This window comes from Vulpes lagopus, chromosome 11 (genome assembly GCF_018345385.1).
Source record: "Vulpes lagopus strain Blue_001 chromosome 11, ASM1834538v1, whole genome shotgun sequence".
NCBI classification, from domain to species: domain Eukaryota; kingdom Metazoa; phylum Chordata; class Mammalia; order Carnivora; family Canidae; genus Vulpes; species Vulpes lagopus.
In genome coordinates, this window is record NC_054834.1 from 56,103,844 (window position 1) to 56,126,921 (window position 23,078).

Consider the following 23,078-nt stretch of genomic DNA (forward strand, 5'->3'; position numbering starts at 1 on the left):
CTCCCTTCGTTTTGGTGGAGCACGCTCCTTAGTAGTGCTCTGGAAGGGTTGTCTACAAGTCTCTCCCTCCTCACTTCTGAGGATGTCCTCGTGGTGCAGAATCTGCAATTATTCACTTCAGAACAGCTGACTCACATCCAGTGTTACTAATTAGTCCAATGCCGTGTTGCTTCTTGAACCTCTGTATTTAAACCTATTTTTAGTCACGTATTTCTTTACTTTTGAATATCCTCTCCAGAAGTTTGTAGGATCTTCATTTGGCCCGACGTTCTGGAATCTCCTTCTGGGGACGCTGGGTGGGGGACCTGGTGTGGTTTACCCTCATTCACAGATCTGAAGGGTATTAGCTGGGCCCCTTCCCATCTGGAAACTCTGTCTTTGGTTCAGGGGGGATTTCCTTCAAGGTTTTCTTCTCTTCTCTTCTCTCTGGAAGTCCTATCATTTGAGTGGTAAATTCTAACCACGTCCTTGATTTTTTTTCTGATCTTTTCAGTCTTGTTCTGTATTTCTTTGTGTTTTTGTACTTCCTGGGATAGATCCTTAAATGTATCAAACCTTTTCCATTTTTTAAATTTCTGGGTTCTGGGCAGCCCGGTGGCTCAGCGGTTTAGTGCCACCTTCGGCCCAGGGTGTGATCCTGGAGACCTGGGATCGAGTCCCACATCGGGCTCCTTGCATGGAGCCTGCTTCTCCCTCTGCCTGTCTCTGCCTCTCTCTCTCTCTCTCTCTCTCATGAATAAATAAAAATTAAAAAATCTTAAAAAAATAAATAAATTTCTGGGTTCTTTCCTGTTGGCTCCTTTAAAAAGGGAGAGGGGACATCCTGTTTTTATTTTTATTATTATTATTTTTAAGTTCTCTTCATATAGCCTGTTTCCCTGTAAGGTCCTTGTCCCTTCTCTTGCCTTCTCCTCTCTCTACCTCCCTGTGTGTCTTTCATATTTGAGACTTTCCCCAGGTGGTGGGTGGTTCTCAGTTGCCCACTCACTTCTAAGCATGGCTAAAAAGCTCCTGGCTGAGGTCTGCTGACTGCAGACTTCACCATATGAAGATTCCATTGGGGATTTCCAATCCCTTAAACCAGTGAGATTTCCCCCAGAAAAGACTCTTCTGAACTCCTGACTGGAAGGAACTGGCTAACTATTCTGGGAAATGGCCTGAGGAAAAAGATGAGTGCTTCCAACAGTCACTATGGCAACTGGCACGAAATCCACTTTCAGGAAGGAACCCCCATCCTCAACCAGGTATTCCAGAGACCCTGTGCTTTGCCTTCTCCAGAGAATAAACTCTGGGTGGGAGGGGGCAGTCACCCCAGCGGAGGCCCCCCGGGGGGTGGGGGGGGATCTGCAAGCCGACAGCCTCCCAATGAAATTCCAACCGATGCTCCTGTGGTTAGCCCCACTGTCAGCCGGCTGCCAGGGCTGGCCTTCTGGAAGTGGGTTTGGGGGCTTCTCCTGTGTGCCAGAGAGGACTGCATCTTCTGAGTCCACTAAGTCCGTTTCTGCTCATGCATCCGTGCTCTACCTTCCACGTCTTTATTGCTGTTGCTGTTTTATCTTCTCTGCTTTGTCCTTGTGAGTTCACCCTTTAAAATAGCACTTGAGCGGACTGTCAGAAGGAAGCAGAGGTAAAAGTGTGTGCCTGGGCTGCCAATTTAAACCAGAAGTCTTTTCTTTTAAATATTTTATTTAAATTCAATTTGCCAACATACATAAACCAGAAGTCCTGAAGGCAGGTCGTCCTAGCATGTCCTCCCCTGAACTCCAACTATCTAAGGCATGTGGGTTTTCAGGGAAGTGCTCCCAGGTGTCCGTGTGGTGGAGACCAATCTCTTCCTGGCGTGGTGCTCTCTTCAGTGTGGAGAGGACACTGGGCCAGGAGTGGGTAAGGAGGGGTGTATCCTAGCTCTGATTCTACTCCTGGTTATCCTCGGTCTCACCTGTGGGCTCAGGATAAGAACCCCAACCCTGCGCACTTTCAGGGTTCTAAGTAGGATCAGATGGGATAACGCATGTGAAAGCACTTCAAAAAGCATGAAGTACTATCGAAACACAAGGCTTTGCTATTACTTAAAGACTCAATTTCATCTCCCGAAATTCAATCTAACATTATCTCGGCCTGTCTTCTGGGGAGAGAGGCTGGTCTCTCATCTTACAAATCACCCTTGAGACGTTCAAAAGAATGTCCGCTAGTCACACAGATACACGACACAGGATAGAGTCTCTCCACTAACACGGTCACATCAATTGCCCAAGTCGGCCAGGCTCCATCCACATTACCCAAAACAATCAATCCAGAATCCAAGATCATGTTCACCCAAAAGGGATGAGTGAGATGACACACTCCATTCCACAGCGGGCCTCTCAGCTGAGCTATATAACTATCTTGAGTTAGGTCGGAAAACAGAAAACAGAGTGGTTAAATATATCCCAACAATAGACATCTTAAGCCCATGCAAAAAAGAGTGAGGAGGTACCTGTATATGTGGGGATGCGAAAAGCCACCCACTGTCTAGTAGGTGATAAAAACACGAAGCAGAACCATGTGAATGACTCTCTCTTTAGAGTGAAACAACAAAACCTTATATATGGATATGCACTCATCTACGTACCTACATATTTGTGTTTTATAGATACACACACACCTAGAAAGGTCCTGGCTGGCTTTTCACAAAACCACTGACGATAGTCACTTCTGGGAAACGGGACTGGAGCTGGGGAAAGACATTCACTTTCTACTTTATACACTTCTGGGCAATTGAGAATTTTTTTCATAGCATGGATATACTATTTCTGATCACAAAAGATATTAAACATAAATTAGAGTAACAGAAAAAATCTGGGAAGAAAAGACAGTAAAAAGTCAGATGAAGACAGTGGAAAAGCAGTTAAGAAAGGCGCCAGGGTTGGCAGGAGTCAGGGGCAGGTCACACACCTCTGCTAGGAACATACAACAAGTGTACCTCCCTCCCCACAGCTGGTGACCTCAAAATGACCCTCCTCAGGCCATAACAACAACCTGCGCATCTATGCAAGCTCCACTACCAAACTCAAGGGAGGAAAAACTCATTTTTTAAAAATCCCTGTAATTTCTGTACAGTGAAATGCACACATCTTGAGTTTATACTTCAGTGACTTCAAAAAAATGCACATACCCAGGCAACCCATGGGGAATTTGTTTTTATCATAACCTAGCTGTATGTGGCCGGATGGCTCGGTGGGGGACCAAGCTCACTAGCCAGGATCAAACGTGGGGATGGGTTGGCTGTTTCAACCCCAGGAGCCCATGACAGGTCAGGGGCTGTTGCTCTGTGTGGGACTCACACCCATCTAATTCCCAGCAGCACCCGCCCAGTGGTGCTCCCTAGCCTTCTGTCTGCATTTCTGGATGACTCCCTGATTCTAGATCCTCCTAATATGGGTATCTCCTGGCTCTGACCATGATAACCCTCGACCGCACATGGAATCAGTCTGGCAAGGATGCACTGGGTGGAAAAGATCCTTGGATGTGGACCAGCTTTCTCCAATAAGCCAGCTACCACTGTCCACGTCCTTTTTCAAAACGGGAGCTCTTAGCTCCCATGACTCACTGGAACAGGGGACTGTTTTATAGGCGTTGACAGTATCTGTATCCAGTTGCTCTGGGCTAGCCTAATAATCATGATAGCTCACATTTACCGAGTGCTTGCTGTAGCTAAGCATTCTATTCTAAGCAATTTACATGATTTATCTTTACAACAACACCATGAGATAGGTAGCATCATTATCTCCATCGTATAGATGATGAACTCGGGCAGAGATGTGAGTAACTTGCCCAAGGTCACAGAATTAGTAAGTGTCAGGACCAGAACCCCATGAGGCTGTGCTTCCTCTCACTGGGAAAGGACGGACAGAGCCAGGGTTGAAAATGTCATCTCCTGACTGCCTGGCTACAGCTTTGTTTGCCAGACTCCGTGGCCTCTGTCTAATGTATAAAACTGTCCAGTCCATCTTTCTTCTAAAAAAGAGGTAAATATACAGTCATCTCTAGGTATTGCTGGGGCCACAGAGGGGTCTCTTAGCTCTGTCTAGACACAAAACCAACAGAGCATAATGCATAACAGTGTTTTATAACCAGAGGTTTTTATCTTCTTGTTTCTTCTCTGAGGAGTTGGCTGATAAATCAGGCTTCACAGGTGGAGAGGAATGTGTGTTTTCAAGAGTGACTTTCAGGAGCAGAGTGAAGGGCAGGCAATAATGTGGCAAAGTGAAGCATCCTTCAGAACCAGTGGCAATCTCCCCTCAAGAGGCCAATTAATCCATTTGAAGGAATAATGAAGATGAGAGAGACGGAGCCCGGGTGCACACTACCTACCCAATTTTCAATGACAGAAGCCGGAGCACTCTTTCCCGCTTGTAATTCTCAGTCTCCATGATGAACACAAGCCACCCGGTGCCACCGCATTAATCAAACAGTGTTCCCTGGCTACAGGCACCCTGGGATCCCGGGAGGGAAGATCAGCTCCAGCTCATCTGAACAGCTGTAGCTCCTCCTCCCTGAATTCCCAGCATCTAAGGATTCCCAACCTTTACAGCATCCCCAGCACCTCCTTCTACAATCTCTGTTTGACCTTCTTCTTGAATTTAAGTAACTGCTGCTTTCAGATCTGAGCCGCCTCATTTGAGATACCCAGAGATACCTTAAGGAGAACAAAATGAGAGACCTGGGCAAAGACGAGTAAAGCGTCCTACTCAACAACAGGCCAGAAGTAGAGCTTCTGTTCTCTCTATTAACGTGGGCTGGAGTGAACAGAGGTGTGCTTGTCACACTCTAGCATAGAGACTTCTGGTTCTGGCAATATAATGGGCTTTCTAGCCAAATCAACCTTCCAAGGCGGAAAAAAAAAAAAAACAACTTACGAGGCTGGAGCAAAAATACTTTTTTAAAAACATCTTAAAATCACCAAATAGGTGATAAAAAGTAAACAGTAGGGCACCTGGTGGCTCAGGGGTTGAGCGTCTGCCTTGGGCTCAGGGCGTGATCCCGGCATCCTGGGGTTGAGTCCCGCATCGGGCTCCCCACATGGAGCCTGCTTCTCCCTCTGCCTGTGTCTCTGCCTCTCTCTCTGTGTCTCTGATGAGTAAAGAAATAAAATCTTAAAAAAAAAAGGTAAAGGGTAATAAACATCTGGAAAACTGAGATAACTTTTCTCCTAAGAGCTGTGGTGGTCTGCACCAACTTGGGTCTTGGTTTTGCCAAAGACTGTAGTTAAGATCCAGGGCTTGCCCAAAGTGGGAATCTAAAGGAGACTCCTCCAAAGAGCTAAGTCTCAGGGTCAGGATGAACCGGAGGTAAACCTCCTCCCCCTTGCCCAGGGGACTGCTGGGAGGGTTATCTTTGTAACAGGTGTAACGAGGGAGACGTGGAGGAATTTATTACTATGGGTAGCCTCTTGTGGATTGGGTGCCTTGGGTTTGCCTTTCTTAGATGGCCTAGGGAACCTCATTAATTGGGAATGAAGAGATATTGTACTGGGATACTCCCAGGCCCCTAGCAGAAGCCAAACTCAATCCCTCTGAAGAAAGGCGTATTTGTCACAGGCATTAATGAATCCCCACAATCAATTTTTCAGAGACAACGAGCAACATACAGCCCCAAATACCAAGCAGTTGAGGAAACACCAATGCACCATGAGTAAAACGGTAGGATCAACTGGCCTCAGACAGAGACCCACAAAGACTTCAAATATTAAAATCATCACACGAAATCATAAACATGGCTTGCTATTTTTAGAGAACTAAAGGGCTGAACACATCCATCTGCAGGGAATAGTGAGCCACTAAAAAAAAAAAAGATCAAATAAATTAGAAAAATAATTACACAGAATATCGAGAAGTCAAAAATACTGTAGTATTTTTGAAACATCAATGGACCAGTTTAATGGTAGATTAGAAACAGACACAAAGAGGATGCATGAACTGAAAGACAGCCCAGGAGGAATTATTCAGAATGCAGCCCAGAGCAGCCCCAAAAGAGAGAAAATGCAAAAAAAAAAAAAAAAAAAAAAAAAAAAAGGAGCTTAGAGACATGGAGTGAGGTGAATCTAAAGGAAATTCAAACTATGATGTGCAACAGAAATCACCTTTGGAGCTTGTTAATAAGATATGGATTCTGGGGGTACCTGGGTGGCTCAGTTGGTTAAGCATCTGCCTTTGGCTCAGGTCATGATCCAGAGGTCCTGGAACTGAGCTCCATGTCCAGCTCCCTGCGTGGGGACTCTGCTTCTCCCTCTGCGTCTCCCCCCACTTGTGCTCTCTCTCTAGATGGCTCTCTCTCTCAAATAAATACATAAAAATTTTAGTAAAAAAAAGCTATGGATTCGGGGGCTCTAATCCCACCTTGAAGTCTCTTCTTCAAGACTATTTTGGGTCCTAGGAACATGCAACGTTAAAAGAAGTAGCGGAAAAAGAAAAAAAAAGAAGTAGCGGAATAGAAACTTCTGGGTGGCAGACTTCAGAAGTTAAATTTTTCTCCTCTGTCCAAACTATACTAAGTTTTTCACCTCTCACTGACTGTACCCTTCTCACCCATCACAGTTGGGTAGAATGTGTAATATACCTTCTTGTATTGTGGTCAACGTACTAGAATTCAATTGGGGTTTAGACAGCAGAACCAAAGCACGTTCGAAAACTTGTATTTCTGTGCAGTTGACCCCTGAACGTGGGTTTGAATTACGTGGGTCCACCCATACCTGTATTTCTAAAAAATACATACAGTACTGTGAGTGTATTTTCTCTTCTGCATGACTTCCTTAGTAACAGTTTTTCTCTAGCTCCCTTCATTGCAAGAATATAGTATATGATACATAAAACATAAAAAAATGTGTTACTTGTTTATGTTACTGGCAAGGCTTCAGGTCAACAATAGGCTCTCCAGTAGTTAAGTTTTTGGGGAGTCAAAGTTATACACAGATTTTCAGCTGCACAGGTTTAGCACTCCTAACCCCTGTGTTTTCAAGGGTCATCTGTATTTCCAAAACAAGTGACATTGAAAAACACTGTTTAAATTTTGCTTTGAGTATGTGCATATTTAGTACCTGTGCTTAAAATGGTGTTTGGTAAAAGTACGTGCTGCTTGCTTTTCACTCACTCCAGCCTATGAAAAGTGCCTCTCAACAGCTGGCTAACTACCACCGTGTGTCTGGGGCAGCTCACATCGCGCTTCCCTGCCTGTAACGTGAGCATCCCACCATCTCCACTCCTGGCAACACGCATGAAGTGCTCAGCACAGTGCCTGGTACACTGCAAGCGCTCAAAAACTTGGAAGCCATTGTTAATAAATGATGAATACATTTCCTGAGTTGAAACTCCAACCTTCAGACGTCTCATTTCCTCTCCAAGCGCCTCATGCTTTTTCAAAAGCAGCACCTTCTTGGCACCACCATGTAGCCTTCTCCTCTGCGTAACTCTTAACATCCGGCTGTCTCTGTGTGTAATCATACCTAAAAGCCTACATTATTAGACCGAAACACATGGTCCCTGGTTATTCCAGGACGGCCTTCCCAAAGATGCAAAAGGTGACAGGTAAGGGGGAAAGCCTTTGTGGCTGGTCACCATGTCCTTACCTACACAACGGTATCCTGCACTGTCATGGGTCTGCAGGAGATTCAACAGGGAAGCAGAGGGGACTGCTAACTTTCCACTGTCCCCACTTCAGAAGGTGTGAACGAGGGGCTTGTAGAACTTCTAAAGCCAAGTGGAATAAGTCTCCCAGGAGTGCAAATGCACTAAACAAGCAGCAGATGTTGCCAAGAGCGGAACCCATTCCTTTCTTCTTAAAGGAGGTCAGGATGGGGAGGAAGTAAATGTTGGGGGGCTGGAGGGGCAATAAAGGTTGAGATGATGCCAAAAACTTGAACCTGGGGGATTGAATTCTGAAGATCACTCAAAGCCATTGTACTTCTTGCCTACACTTCCTGACTTCCTTCCTAAGTCTCTTTCAAAATCTTTTTTCCCCCTTTGTGGTGTGCCTTCCACAGCTCCCAAACCTGCCAATTTGCATACCTCTTGGTGATCAGTGTTATACAGTTTCAAACCTCATGGATGCTACCTGGAAAGGACTGGATCGGAAGCAACAACTTCATGCCTAGGATGTAATTCCATCTTGGGAACATTTCCAAGTGAGTGGAATGCAAGGCCACCTCCCGTTTAAGAAGCTGATCAAGCTGATTTAATCCTCCTGGGTTCATCTCGGCGCAACAACTGGTTCGCAGTCATTTCCACGGTTCCTGTCTATGTTGAAGCTCCTCGCGTCTGTTGTCTGCAGGCTCAGATCAAAGCGTCAGAGCCAAATTTAGGGAGACAGGATAAGGTGTCTTCCAGCAGCTAAGACTGGTCAGCCTGACCTTTTATTTCTAATGCTTTGGGTCAACTGTGAGCTCAAGATGTGTATGTGTGTAGGAGAGAGAGGACAGAGAGGGAGAGAGGGAGGCAGGCAAAACTGACTCCCGTCCCCCTTCAGGGTCCTCTTATTAACAATTTAACGACACTTCACATTTTCAAAGTGTTATCAAACCATTAATAATTGAGCAACTTCTCCAAACAATGTTGGGCTGCCTTCTCAGGAGAGAGGGAAAGCTGTAATTAGAAATATGGCAGTCTATCAAGAGAAGCCACATTTAATTAGTCCATTTTAATTTAATTTAGGTAGGGTCTACACAACATAGCTCGCATCCAACCCCACAGCAGGAGATGTCAGAGACGTTTCAGAGGGGCTCCTTCATGAAAGCTCGGGGTGCTTGCTCCCAGGACAGCAGTCAAGAGCAGAGGCTTCTGTGTCTAAAGACCTACCATGAACCCTTGCCTTTACTGGTCTTGGGTAAACTACTCCCCTTAATTCCATTTTCTCATCTGTACAATGTGAAAAAAGATATCTACACTTCAAAGATTTGATACAAGGATTACTGTGAGGAGATGCTATTAAGCACCTAATTGGCTCAAGGCTGGACTTGCATAACATGTAGAAACACATTATCTGGGGGGAAAAAAAGCAAAAAGCAAACTGAACAATAATTATCCGAGAGCAGCAGGGGTAGTGAGGAAGACACACTTTTTCACCCAAATCCTGTATTCTTAAAAAGTTAACGTGCGGCCGTGTATGTGGTGGAGAGTTTCCAAGCTGTTCCAGAGATCAGCCACCCGAGGCCACACTCAACCTCAAGTGGTGATATGTCGCCAGATGAGTTCCTGATCTGTCCTTCTCACAACCCCCCACCCTCTCCATTTCTGTTATTGGTCACTCCATCCTGCCATTTCCTCAGGCCAAACTTGTTGGTGTCCTCATCAACTCTCCTCATACTCCATCCACCTCAAGTCCACAAGCAATTCTAACGAACCCACTTCAAAACTCAGCCTGATTCTCTCAATGGCTTCTCACCATCTCTCATGTTACCGCCATTGGTCCTGGGGCTACACGCCCATGCCTGGGTCTTTGCAAGAGCTTCCACCCACCTGCTTTCCTGCTCCCACCACCATCCTGTAAAGTCTATTCTCAACACAGTGGCCAGGGAGAAATCCTGGGAAAACAGCCAGGTCTTGTCATGTCACTCCCCCACTCAAAACTCTCCATGAGCTCCATCTCACCTGGAGGGGAAATCGAAGTCCCTCCCACACTCATAGTGTATTCACCATCTGGTTCCCAGACTCTTCATCCTGGCTCCTTCCACTCTGCTCCCTCACTCTGCTTCAGCCTCATGGGGCTCCCTGCAACGTCCTCCTACGTATTCATTATGTTTCTAGTCTGTCTAGAATACAAGCTCCTTGAGGACAGGGATTTCTACTCATTTTGTTCACTGCTGTGTGTCCAATGTCTATAACAGTGTCTAGCAGGTACTCAACAATCTATGTTGAAGAGTTGGCACCCATAAAAAGTTACTCTAGGAAAAAGCAGCATGGGCACTGTGTCCGTGACAACCCAGGTCCACCCGGGCACAAGCAGCAGAAAGAAGCAAAGCAGCAGATGCATCCTAGGTGCAGAAGAATTGTGGCTTACGAGGGAAGGGACCTTCAAATAATGATGTGGGTGAGGAAAATGATACTGTACTGAGGCAGGCAAGAGTCACCAGCCCTTGGATGCAGAACTGGATGCGGCACTTTGGGGGCAAACCAACACTCAGAGTGTCTACTCTGATCTAAGCACTGGGGTGGCTCTGTGGAGGCAGACAGTGAATGATGGGAAAGGACAAGATCTGTTTGGGGAATGATAATCATCCAGTTTTGCTGGGGCATGGGGACAGGGTACGAAGAAGTCCACTGGAGTCAAAGCTCTGAATGCCAGGGTGAGAAGCCTACTCTTCATCTAAAAGGCAAAGAGGATGGTCTTTGGAAGATGCCTGAGTGGGTGACGTAACACTGGAAGGAAGATTGGGAAAGATAAATCTGACACTGAGTGGAGGCTGGACTGGTCTGAGGGAGAATGAGAGGATGGGAAGACCAGTTGACAGATGAATCATGGAGGGCAAGAAAGATGTCAGTTTCTGGAAGGAGAGGGTCCTCAAGAGTGGAGAGAGAGGGGCAGTAGGAAATCCAGTGCCTGAGGTGGAAAGGAAGTTGAAGAAACTCAGATTGGGTGGCCTTAATCTCTGGAAAGTAGGAAGCATGAACTTGTGAGAGATGGGGCTGGAAGACGGAGAAACAGGATGGTTTGAACTGCAGTAGCAGATGGGCCACCAACTGGTAGGAGAGGAACAAGGATCTGTGTCACCCAGGACAGGAAGGATCTAGCTAATGCTAGATAACTAGAGTCTGCACTGACACGAGTCAGGACACACTGAAGACTCTTGGGGGAGTCCAAAACCAGAGTGAGTCTCACCACAGGAACGTGGAGTTCCTCACTATGTGCCATTCTTTATAGCTACACTTTGACCTGTCGACACTCGGACAAGCATATTCTCAAGCTCCAAGAATGATGAGTGAGGGTTGTGTTCGGTCTGAGGTCCACCTAGAGGCAGTCCAAAGAGTCACTTTGATTTGCTGAATTAGATAGTTGAGAAATCCCATTATCAAGAGTTTGGTTTCTCCATGTTATCACTGTCAGGAAAAACTCCACTTGTTCAGAGTAATTTTGTTTCTCCACCATGGATTTTGATTGACACCCCCTGGCGAAAGTTGGAGTCACTGATTTCAGGCTTCAGCATGGGTGTGTGCGAGACACACACACACACACACACACACACAATTGTTGCTGAAAAGTGAAATGAGTGACATTTACAGCTTTGCTTTCCTTGTGGAGGCTACCCTATTGATCACAACTGACATTTACTTAAACATTCTCTAGCAAAAAAATAAAATAATAATAATACCTCCTGATTCTACCTCCTTCGGAAAATGCCAACAAATGTGCCCAAGGCAGGGGAGAAAAAAAAAAAAAAAAACTCACCCAGAATAAAATCATCTATCCATTCCCCTACAACAATGTTATTTTGTTAATATCATAACCTTAATTATTTCTTGGGTTCTTGATGGCTCACGTTGTTAGTCTAACCCTCACCCGAGTATTGATTCTCCTCCTGTTAAAAACAAGCATCAGCGAGGCACCACGAATTGCCTGCTCAAGCTTATTGCTATGCCGGGAGGTTATATCACGCATATTAAATTTGGACAGCATTTAGGCTAAAGCAATCTTAACTTTATGATCTTGTTGGTTTTAAAGCAAATGTTAATGAAATATGCATTACTTATGGCAAATGGCAATCCCAGTGGGGTACATGTTAATTAGTATAGTTTGTTCAATGAAAAGCAAATTTAACTCCTCCTCGTCGGTCACCAGGCTGCCCTCCAACCCGAGGGCAGAGTGAGAAGAGAAAGTAGAGGAGGAGACAGGGTAGCATTTTCAGACCATCTCTCGAGTCAGGGAGAGAAGAGGGGCGCCCTGACCAGTTCCTTCTCGGACACAGGGGCTCTGAACTGCTCTTCTACCAAACTCTGTAGTTCATGGACTTTCCAGAGTCCGGGTCTGTCTTTCAAGGCCACAGATTACCAGAGAAGTAAAACGACGATGTTCAGAGGCTTGTCATTGGCTTATTACTTAGGACACTGTATTAATTTTCAGGGGCTGCCCTCACAAAGCACCACAAACTGGGTGGCTTAAAACAACATAAAGTAAGGCTCCAGTGAATCCTTTCTTGCCTCTTCCTAGCTTCGGGTGGTTGTCAGCAATCCTTGGCATACCTCGACTTACATTCCAATCTCTGTCTTCTCATGGTCCCCTGTGTCTGGGTCCACATTTCTTTCTTCTTATAGGGAGGCCGGTCCTATTGAATTTAGGGCCCACCCTAATCTGATAAGACCTTGTTGTGATGGTTCATTTTATGCGTCAGTTTGGCTAAGCTATGATACCTAGCTCTTAACCACACATCAGGCTAGATGTTGCTATGAAGGTATTTCTTTAGATGTGGTTCACATTTAAATCACCAGTCTTTGAGAAAAGTAGATTACTCTCTATAGTGTGGATGGGCCTCCTCCAATCAGTTGAAGATCTTAAGAGAAAAGACGGATGTTCTCCTAGGAAGAAGGTAGCTTCAGACTCAAAATTGCAATATCAATTCTTCTTTGGCTTTCCAGCCAGCTGAACTGTCGTGCAGATTTTGGACTTGCCCGGTCCTACAATTCTGTGATTCTTTCAAATTAGTTAATCAATCTCTCCTCTCTCTCTCCAAAGATAGAAAGATAGATATCGATTCTGTGTTTCTGGAGAATGCTGACTAATATGCTTATCTTAACTTGATTACATCTGCACAGACTATTTCCAGATAAGGTCACATTCATCATTCCTGGCTGGACATGAATTCTGGGGGAACGTTCTCAACTCCAGAGTATTAATGTGGACTAGGGCCTCACTATTCAAAGTGTGGTGCTTGGATCAGCAGTAATGGTGTCTCCTAGGAGCCCGGTAGACATGCAGTCTCTCTGGCTCCATCCTGAACCTAGTGAATCAGAACCTTCATTTTAACAGATCTCCAAGTGATTTGTATGCACATTAGTTTGAGAAGCCCTGGACTAGAAGATCATGCTTCCAACCATTATGGCATTTATAATAAAAGGCTTGGAGTCCAGACATTGTAAAAATCAGACAACTCTAAAGCAAAGGGTCAGAGAAGAGGGCCTAGGAAAGAAAGTAGAAATAGCAGAGAGTTTCGAAATAGGTCACATTTCATTAATATGCACCTTACCAACAGCTGAAACTGGATAATATTTGTCACACGAGAGGACAAAAGAATAAATGAATAAATTGGGCTCTTTAAGATAGAGAGGTTTTCTAATAAACTGGCCCCTATTTACAAGGAAAGCCCTTAGGCGAAAGAGAGAAAGAAATCTCATTTCCACCATCCGAGCCCAGGTCACCTCTCCCTCTTCCTTCATAAAGGCACTGCTATGCTGATGTGATTACTTGGGGACAGTGTCGCGCTCGAATACTGACGTCCTGCTCTAGGCTCCCACTGTAACTCATGTTGACATGGAGAAATGTTTCATTTTCAGATCTATATGTATGAATTTTTAATGAACTGTGTCAAAGAAATCAAATATTTCCCCCTCTGCCCCCACTCCAAGGAATCAGATTTTGACCTCCTGCCAAACAACTATAAATCATGTTCAGCACGAAGAGGAGCAGGAACGAGGGGCTGCTGCACATGGATTAGCCAGTTAATTTCCCTCTGTCAGACATTCACCTAGACTGTCACAGGATGGAGAGGGGAGGGAATGAGGGAGAAAGGGAGGGAAGGGAGGAAAGAAAGCCTGTAAACAGTAGGCACCCAATGGTTATTGACTAAACAGTTAAAGTCAGAAAAATTAAAATCCAGATAAGGTCGTTCATTGCCTGAGAACTGGGTGGCCTTTATCAATCACCAGACTCTTTGGAGTATCAATTTCCTGCTCTCGTAGTTGGTTATAGATTTCCTCGTGTAAAATGACTTGAAAGAGTGTGTGTGTGTGTGTGTGTGTGTGTGTGTGTGTGTGTGTCGGGGGAGTGGGGATGGGAGTGGAGATGAGAGCTTTCACAAAGTAGAATGAAAAGAAATGATTTCCTTTTTCAAGAGCCCTTTCCTAAAATTTCCATGAACTATGCGAAAATACAGCAGGGTCTTCCTAAGTAAAGCCTCAATCAACACTTCAAGGGGGAGCTGAAGCATTAAAGGCAATTAGATATCATTTCTTGCCTAGCAATGCTGAAGTGACTTAAAAATGGTAATACTCTATGTTGGCAAGGATGTGGTGAAAAGATGTGGTCTATCCACTTGCCTGCGGGGGTGGAAAACGCTACAATCCTTTTGGAAAACAATTTAGTAATTAAAGTGCAATGAGCTCTAAGTGTTCATACCTGGTATAAAGCCTATCGAAATCTATCCTAAGGAATTCACAACATGAAACAAAGCTTTATAGGCCATTACAGCTCTGTGTACAAGAACTCCGTGGTAAAACCAAAATGTTCACCGATAGGTATGTGGCTTAAGTAAAATAAGGTGCATCCGCCTCATAGAACATCGTGCAATCATTAAGAATGCTTATTAAGAGTTTATAACAACATGTGAAAATATTTATTAATACAAGAGGGGAAAAGGTAGGATGCAAAACTGAATAAAATCATTGTGCAAGAACAAATGTCAATGATGATTATCTATGGTTAAAGGAAATATGGGTGGATGTTTCCTTCTTCCATTTCCCAAATGTCCCGTAATACGTTTGTGTACTTTGATAACAGCAACATAGGATTCTATTCTGCTTTTGTAAAGCAAGTTCAGTCGTAGAAGTGAGGTTTTGAAAGACGTCTCCTTCAGCCAATAGTAACAATGGAACCACAGCTAATTCAAGGTGAAACCAACCTGTAAATACCAAAATTTTCTAATCTAACCCCCAGATCTGGAACCCAGAAGAATCTGGTCAGCTGCCTGCTTGCAAAGCATCTCTATCTGTCCAAAAGAATTCACTTAAGAAGTGAAATGAAGAGCTAGGGCTGTCAGCTTTAAGCTACTCGACTCTAGGATGAGTCAAACAGCTGTCACGGACACTCCATTTGCTGAAGTTCATTCATCGGAAGGAGGTGTGCCGTGCGGTGCCTTAGAACAGGCACACACGGATGGGCAGGCACGGATGGGATTGCACACTTCTCCTGCCAGAGATCAGCCCCAATCACAGCATTCTCCTTTCGATGCAAATCTGTGCATCTGAAAGCTATCATCTCTAGCGTTCTGACCCTGCTCGAGCAAGATTTTTTTGAAGCCAGCCATCTGGTTCTGGGAATGAGGAGTGATCTAAAGGCCATATGCAGGGTGCTGGGGTAGTGGAACCATTTTGTGTGAGTGATGAGCTTATTGGCATATTTTCTAAGTGGCTGAAAGCTGTTCAATTTTAAATAAAGCAACACTCGGGTGATCTAAGTAGGTCACGTGGTGGCAGCAGCAGCAGCATGGCAAAACAGGGCAGGGGGGTGCGGGGCTCTTGGGGTGGGCACATCTGATGCCTGTGTGCTGCCCATAAAACACCTGTACATTGTTTTTTTTTTTTTTAAGATTTTATTTATTTATTTATTTATTTATTTATTCATGAGAGACACACACAGAGAGAGGCAGAGAGATAGAAGGAGAGGCAGGCTCCTTGCAGGGAGCCTGATGGGGGTGGACCATGATCACACCCTGAGCTGAAGGCAGATAGATGCTCAACCACTGGGCTACCCAGGCTCCCCCTATACAATCTTCCATGGCCTGGGAGCAGCGCATGGCTGAGACCCCACAGGCCTCAATGACACTGCTGGTTCCTCTGAAACCCAGATGTCAAGGACAGGCCACGGGGAGAGTGGGGTCTTAATTACATCTGGCCCCCGACCTCCTCTCTTCTCACTAGAAGCTCTAGGTCTCCACTTCCTGACTTAGGTCTGCAGAGACGTGGGTGAAAGCAGGGAAAAGTGAAGCCACTCAGCATTAATGACAAAGTGAAAAAGGGAGCCTTCGGTGCTCTGAACCAGCCAACTTTGAACACTTCCATTAATAACATTTTTAGCATGTTCCACCAATACAGACGTTGATTCATACACACGATCCTCTGTCAATCCATATGCCAAGTATACAGCTTTTCTTTTTTTCTTTAAGGTGAAAGATATTTACTAAAACCCTCAAGAATCACCCCCCACACATCCCTCTCTGGAAAACTGTTCTAAATACTTAGTTATCAAACCTCCATGGCAGCGATGGGGTGGGTCCCAGGGCCAGGGAAGGACGGCGGCTGCCTTTACAATCCTGTTGAAATGAGGAATACTTAAAGGGACCTCCTCGTCTGCTGGTGGGGATCGCACCCCAGCACTGTCCACGCTCCACGTCTCCATGCTGGCCACTGCACTCTATCTCGTCACAAGCGAGGCTGAAACTTCATTAATGTGCAGCCCATAAACACATTCAAACCAGGCTGGGCTATGATTCATTTCTGTGCTGTGCATCAAGGAGGAAGGGTCTGCTGGCGAAGGATGGTGGAGAAATCATGGGGGGAATGTTTAATTGCGGAAGGAAATAGGTTCTTTGCAGGCTCCATTTACATCTAAGCAATCCATCTACCAATTACAAGCAAGTTCTTATCCAGACATTAAAGCAGGCAACTGCCCGTGTTGGAAACCAACCCAAACTGCTTATCTGCAGCCTTCCGTAATTCCAGACCTTTCTCCTGATCCACCCTGGCTTCCTGCCTGGTGCCTGTGCACTGCCTTTTCTGCCCCCACTCGGAGCCCCCAGCTTACCCCGATACCAGATGCCCGTGCAGATGCACACGGGCAGGGCCATGAGCTGATCTTCAACTACCTGGGGAGGAAGATGCCGTTTGGCTTCCAGGCCACATTTGTCCTGCTGAACATCACAACTGTTGAGTGCCAACCTCTCCCCAACCCCCCAAGAGGATCCAGTTCTAACAACAACCCCATTCTATCCCTTATGTCTGAAATATTCCAGAAAAGAAGACTGTCAGGAGAAGGGGATGGGGTAAGCTGTAATGTCAGCCAACATTTCTTAAAACTGGAGGCCCCCTACCAAATTGTGCGTTCCCACTGCAAATCAAGCATTCGCTGTCCGCCCCCCGCCCTTGTTGGCCAAGCCCAGGGCCCTGGCTAATGATGTAGTCTCCAGGGGCTGCGAGCACAAGGGCACAAGGGCTGGCACTTGGCTGTCGGCGGAGGGGCTCGTGGCTGAGGCTCCGACCCCCCCCACCCCCCCTGCATGCGGCATCTAGTGAGTCCAAGCTAATGCCAGGGGCAGAGCCACAGCGGACCGGCCTCCCCTCCATCGTGTGCACCCACGGCCCAGGGCTCACGTGTCCTTCCTCCGCATTAACATTCTGTCTGGGTTCTCCCGTCACACTCAACGGGCCTACCGCGGGCTGTAAATAAGGAGGCGAAGGGCGGGGGGCGGGGGGTGCCAAGGAAGGGCTTCTTCTCACATGTGCTGTGCAGCAACAGAAGCCAGGTTAATAATAATGTGATCCGAAAAGACCCAAGGAAGATGGGATGTGCCATCGCTTCTCCCCCGGTGAAGAATCCTGCCGGTGGGAGGTGATGGATATTCCAATTCTTCAAAAATCCATCTTTCTAAAAATGTAGATTAAAACTTTCAAAAATAGCCTTGATGCTCCTCCAACTCCTTCCTCCCAGCACACCCCCTCGCCCAGTGGCTTAAGAACACCACGCCAGGAATTTATATTTGGTTCAAATTTGCTTAGCACACCAAAGCTAAATGCAGCTTATGCACTGATCCTGCTTCCAAAACCGCTTACTTGTACACGTATGAGAGTCTGTAATGGAATGATTTATGGTTTTCGTTTAGCTCTTTCACTGCTGATTTTCGGAGATCTCTCTAGGGGTGATTATTTTGGGATATTTCTACGTCTGTGAGCTGCACAACTCTTGACAGATGTTAATTCATTCTCAGAGAGCCTCATGTTAACTGATTTACATGTTTCGTTCATTTAAGCATTCAATAGGCACCCAGGAAGCGTCAAGTACGGCGGGGCGTATGAACCTGATTAAGGCAAGGCTTCCGTCCTCAAAGAACTTGTTCTTGCTCTCAGTCACCGTACGAGTCAGGAGACGTGTTGCCACAGTGACCAAGTGTGCTGACGGAACTGAACCTCCTGGTCGGAAGCCACGTCGTGTATGTCTACAAAAGCATCCGTTCTAGCCTTTTAGCAAGAGGGCCTTGCTATTATTCCTGGAGTAGAAATGGCCTTGGCCTCTGAGAATTGCTGGATTCCATCCATCCATCCCCAAAATGGGGCACTAAAAGGTAGGCTGACTCCACAGGGGCAGGGATTTTTGCATGTGTGGTTTGTTGTTTTGTTTTTTGTTTTTTTTGCTGTCACTAGTGTTTCTCTTTGTAAGTGCATCTACCCAGCTGAGGGCCTCTCCGCCCTTTGTCGAAGTTCCTGCGCACTCAGCCTGCAGGGGCTCTCGTGCCCAAGCTTGACTTCATCTGCAATAGAGCCACTCTGAATTGCCATGCTCTGAACGAGAAGGTGGGGGGCACAGAGCCTGCTTCACAGGGTTCCTGGAAGAAGCCAGCGGGCCAGTAATGTAGGAAAGGTACTTCCTCCCCAGTGCTGGGCCCCCACCCCACCCCATGGACTCCTGCCCTCTTGCCCAGTGGACAGAGACATGAGAGACAGGAAGCCCTGGCTGGGTAGAGATGGGGAGACTGGCACTCGGTGAGGGTACAGATCCAGCTTCCAGCAGGTTCCCACCAAGTCACTGGGCAGCTCTGGGCAGGGCACAGGTGCATTTTCGGCCTTGGTTTCTTCGCTATGAAAATATTTTCTTTTTTTTTTTTTTTATAAATTTTATTTATTTATTCATGAGAGACACAGAGAGAGAGGCAGAAACACAGGCAAGGGGAGAAGCAGGCTCCATGTAGGGAGCCCGATGCGGGACTCGATCCTGAGACCCCGAGGTCATGACCTGAGCTGAAGGCAGATGCTCAAATGCTGAGCTACCCAGGTGCCCCTGAAAACACTTTCTTAAACTGAAAACTACCATAAAAAAGGTAAACCATGACTGTAAAGGGAATCAAACAGCATTATTTTATTCAGAGATCCTCTCCTTTGACAACAGAATTCCCGGCTTGAACAATGGGATACAAACATTTAAACCACTGGCCTCTGAGAGCCTCATTACAAAAAGGATAAACTCCCAGGGATAGTATTTTATTTTATTTTGTCATTTTCTTTTATTTTGCTGCAGGGCTAAATATAGGTTAAGGGGGAAAAAAAGAACTACTGGGATATGCATTCAATTAAATATTTCAAGGAGGATTTGGCCCAACTGGCACTGCTCCCCATACAGCCTTATCTCCTCTGGCTGGAAAATCACGCTGGCTTTCTGTGGGTGCAAGTTTCCTGCAGGTTTTGGTGGGCAAAGGCCCTGGTGGCTGGCCTGCACACGGAATGGAGGGGTCTGGGAACAAAGAGGGGGCGGCTCGCAATGTTTCCCACAAAGCGGCAAGTTGGAATTTTATCATGTTCACGTCACGGCAATGTTCATTCACTAAACAGATTTGGGTTTACTCTTTGTGACTCAAGCAAGAAAAGGGAAGGGTGTGGGTGGGGGGGACAGAGACTTTTAGTTTCGTCAGACCACTGCTTATCTGCCTCAGTCACAGCCACTAAAGCAGCGGAGTTAGAAATCCTCCTGCAATGGTCTTATCAACCACGAGCAACATGCGACAAGGGGGGACCACGCATTTTCAAGGGGGTCCCAACCAAAGCCCCGCAGCGGCTGCCTCGGTGAGGCCAGAAACTCAGAGAAGGAAGACTCGGGCCTGAGCAGAAGGAGAGGGAGCCAGGATGGCCCTTCATCACGTCCTGGCCCCCCTGACACGAGGATGGGCTCTTCTTATGGGAAGAGGCCACAGGACCTTGTCACCTTGATGCCTTCTCAGAGAGCCTCATGTTAACTGATTTACATGTTTCGTTCATTTAAGCATTCAATAGGCACCCAGGAAGCGTCATGCCTTCATCACTGGGCATGTTCACTGGCTCCCACGACCTGCCTCCTTGTCTCACCCACTCTCCTTCCTCACTGTCATGCTGATTCAAGTGGGGGCTCACCCTTCCCTCAATTTCCTCAACTCAAGAAAGTCACAGGCAGCAGCTGTGACTTTTAATCACGTACTCGTTCCTTTGTTCATTCCACAAAATCTCCAGTAAGCACCCATCACGCAACAAACAGGTGCTCCTCCAGCTGTTGGGGATAAATACGTCAACACAACAAAAATTCCTGCTCTCACCGAACTCACAGGCTAGCAGAGGGAGGCAGACAACAGGTATGATAAATAAACCAGAGAGTATATTGCTTGTCAGAAGGAACAACACAGCCACCAAAGAACTCCGGAGCGTGGGAGGTGAAATGAAGAGTGAACAGGAGTGTAGGTGGGAGGTGTGTTGTAATTACAAGCAGGACAGTCAGGTGGGCGACTCATCGGGAAGGCGAGAAAGAACTGAAGACGGACCCTTGGATGTTTGGAGGAAGCATGTTCTAATCAGGAGAAAGAACAAGTGCAAAGGCCCTGGGGTCAGAGAGTCCTGCCCCACTTGAGGAACAGCAGAGGGCTTGTTCTTTAAAACTCAACTGGAAAAAAAAAATAATAAAAAAACTCAACTGGCCACAAAGGGAACGCAGTCGGACAGTAACATTGCTGGAAATACTCTAGCTGAGGCCCCTCTAGGAACTCACACGCTGAGCTCCTCCTCATGAAGCCCTGCTGCAGTGGCTTGGTATCAAGTAGAGAAACCAACACAGTGGGTCGGGGCCAGCATCAAAGTCAGAGACAGAATTTATTAACCATATCAGGGCACCGCATATAGAACGCATTCCTATCTATGCACCTGACCGTGATGTAAATACTATTTCTTATTGTGAGTTGGGGTCAATAGGACTTGAAAGCTAGTGACCCGCAGGCTACCTTCTACTAAGCCCCAAGCTGCTTGCCACGTGGCAGTATGAACATCTACCCTAGAGAAATCCAGATTCCTTCCATCACAGGCTCAAGAAGGAGGACACTTCCTCGCCCGGCAGACACTGCCTGTCTCAGGAAGGACCAAAATAGAGACATTCTCTTTCCTCCAGAGACAGACACCCGGCTTCCTGGCCAGGGCTCCCTTTCCTTGCCGTGACCCCGACCCGACCAGGTGGGTTCTAACTCACGGGCAGTCTGCTGGCAGGTGTCCTCCCTGGCCTGACCAACGTTCATTCATCTGTTCTCCTGCCCCAAGGACTCACGGCTCACCTGGGATTTGCAAGAAGGAGGACTACAGAAAATGAAATGTAAGCGATCCACGGAAGCGCTACACACTGCTCGTCAGCCGCAATGTGGGAAACTCTTCAGTCAACCGCCTCGATTTCTTCTTTTGCGACAAAATCAAGTTTGGCAGCCCCCAGAGGCCTGGCTTTATCTGGGCAACTCACTTCTGGTTTTTATAATATGTCCTCCACTAAGCAGGAAATTATTCATGTTCCCATTTAAAGGCGTGAGGGGGTGAAGTAGGGGTGGGGGCTCTCTCTGACAGCTCCGGGGGTGTGGGAGACTCTGTGCAAAATCTGGAGCCCCCCCCCCCCCGCAGGCCCTTACAGCACCAGCAGGAGGACCCCAGACACGGCCCCCTCCCTCCAGCAGGAGACCAACAGATTGCTCTTAATAGAATGTTTTAAATTGCTTAAAATTGCTGCTTCTATTCCAGGCTGAAAATTACAGCCCTTGCTCTCTTTCCCACCCTCCCCCCAGAGCTCCTTGGAGCCCCTGAGGAGATCTGTACTAACAACGACATCATCAACAAAACCTGAGTGTACTTTGTGCGGAGAGAAATATTTGCAGCTTTTCAACCAGATCCAAAGAGGCTGTGACTGACACACAGGTTCTCCCAAATGGATTGAGCCTTCCCTCCCCCTCTCTCTGGTTTTTTTTTTTTTTTTTTTTGGTAAAAAAAAATTACCAGCGTGATTTATGTTGCTTTCTGAAAACATTACAAATCAAACATTAAAAATCTCTGAAACCGTATCGTGCTGAAGATGATGAATGCTGACCTTCCTCCTTTGTCATCCCACCAGTCCTGTGGGTGGTGGGAGGTGGGAGGGAGGTGGCTGATGAGTAAGTCACTGTTTCCAAATAATGCCACATCGGAGTAGAGCACGGAGACTATTCCTCACTTACTCTCCCCCCAAGAGAAAGCCTTGCGTGGGTAAACAAACAAAACCCAATCTGTGTTTACTGAAAGATGGTAGGTCTGCAGAAAGCCGTGGTTGGCCGCACCGAGGGAGAGCTGCCCTGGGAAGACCCAAGGTCCTTCAGCTCGTGCTGATGATGACTGACTGGGAAGAGGCCCAGCTGCTTCACGCCCTGCCAAGGCACCTGCCCCTGCCCCCCGGGGATCCCGCTGGGCAGAGCCAGACAGTGCATCTGCACAAACTATAAGCTGGGGATGGTGGCAGCCCTTGCAGGTAATGAACTGCTTCTGATTCAACCTCAAAGCCCCAACCCAGATGGAAACTACGGGACTTTTCTATCCCTCCTGGCGGTCAGTGAGATCATATCCACTCACCACTTAGCTCTCAGCTAAAACAGTCAGGGCTTTAGATGCCTGGATGGCTCAGGGGTTGAACATCTGTCTTCAGCTCGGGGCGTGATCCCGGGGTCCTGGGATCGAGTCCTGCATCGGGCTCCCGCAGTGACCCTGCTTCTCCTGTGTCTCTGCCTCTCTCTCTGGGTCTCTCAGGAATAAATAAAAATCTTTTAAAGAAATGTATAAATTAAATAAATAAATAAAAAGCCAGGGCTTTTTGACCTGGGCTGTACACTGGAATTGCGAGGCCCCATCCCAGACCGGCAGTCCACACCTGGGGGGGGCCCTGGCATCTGCGTTTTAAGGAACAGCTAGTTCCCTGGGCGATCCTAATGTGCATCCAGCACTGAGAATGGCTGAAGAGGCAGAGGGCCAGGCGTGACTTGTCCGGGAACGCAGTCTGCTCACCTCCCGGTTCTTTCTCGTAGAGCCCTGCAGGTGGCCTCCTGGCCACCCGTGCAG

General features: G+C 46.8%; 1 protein-coding gene and 1 long non-coding RNA gene across 3 annotated transcripts in view; one reads left to right on the forward strand and one right to left on the reverse strand.

The window, feature by feature from the left end:
* LDLRAD3 (low density lipoprotein receptor class A domain containing 3) overlaps nucleotides 1–23,078 on the reverse strand; it is a 228,793-nt gene that overhangs the window by 33,467 nt on the left and 172,248 nt on the right. The gene's annotated exons all lie outside the window — the stretch shown is intronic.
* Nucleotides 1,172–21,930, forward strand: LOC121501295. Its single transcript, XR_005990573.1, has 3 exons — nucleotides 1,172–1,244; nucleotides 17,981–18,292; nucleotides 21,782–21,930. It is a non-coding gene; the product is annotated as an uncharacterized LOC121501295 (long non-coding RNA).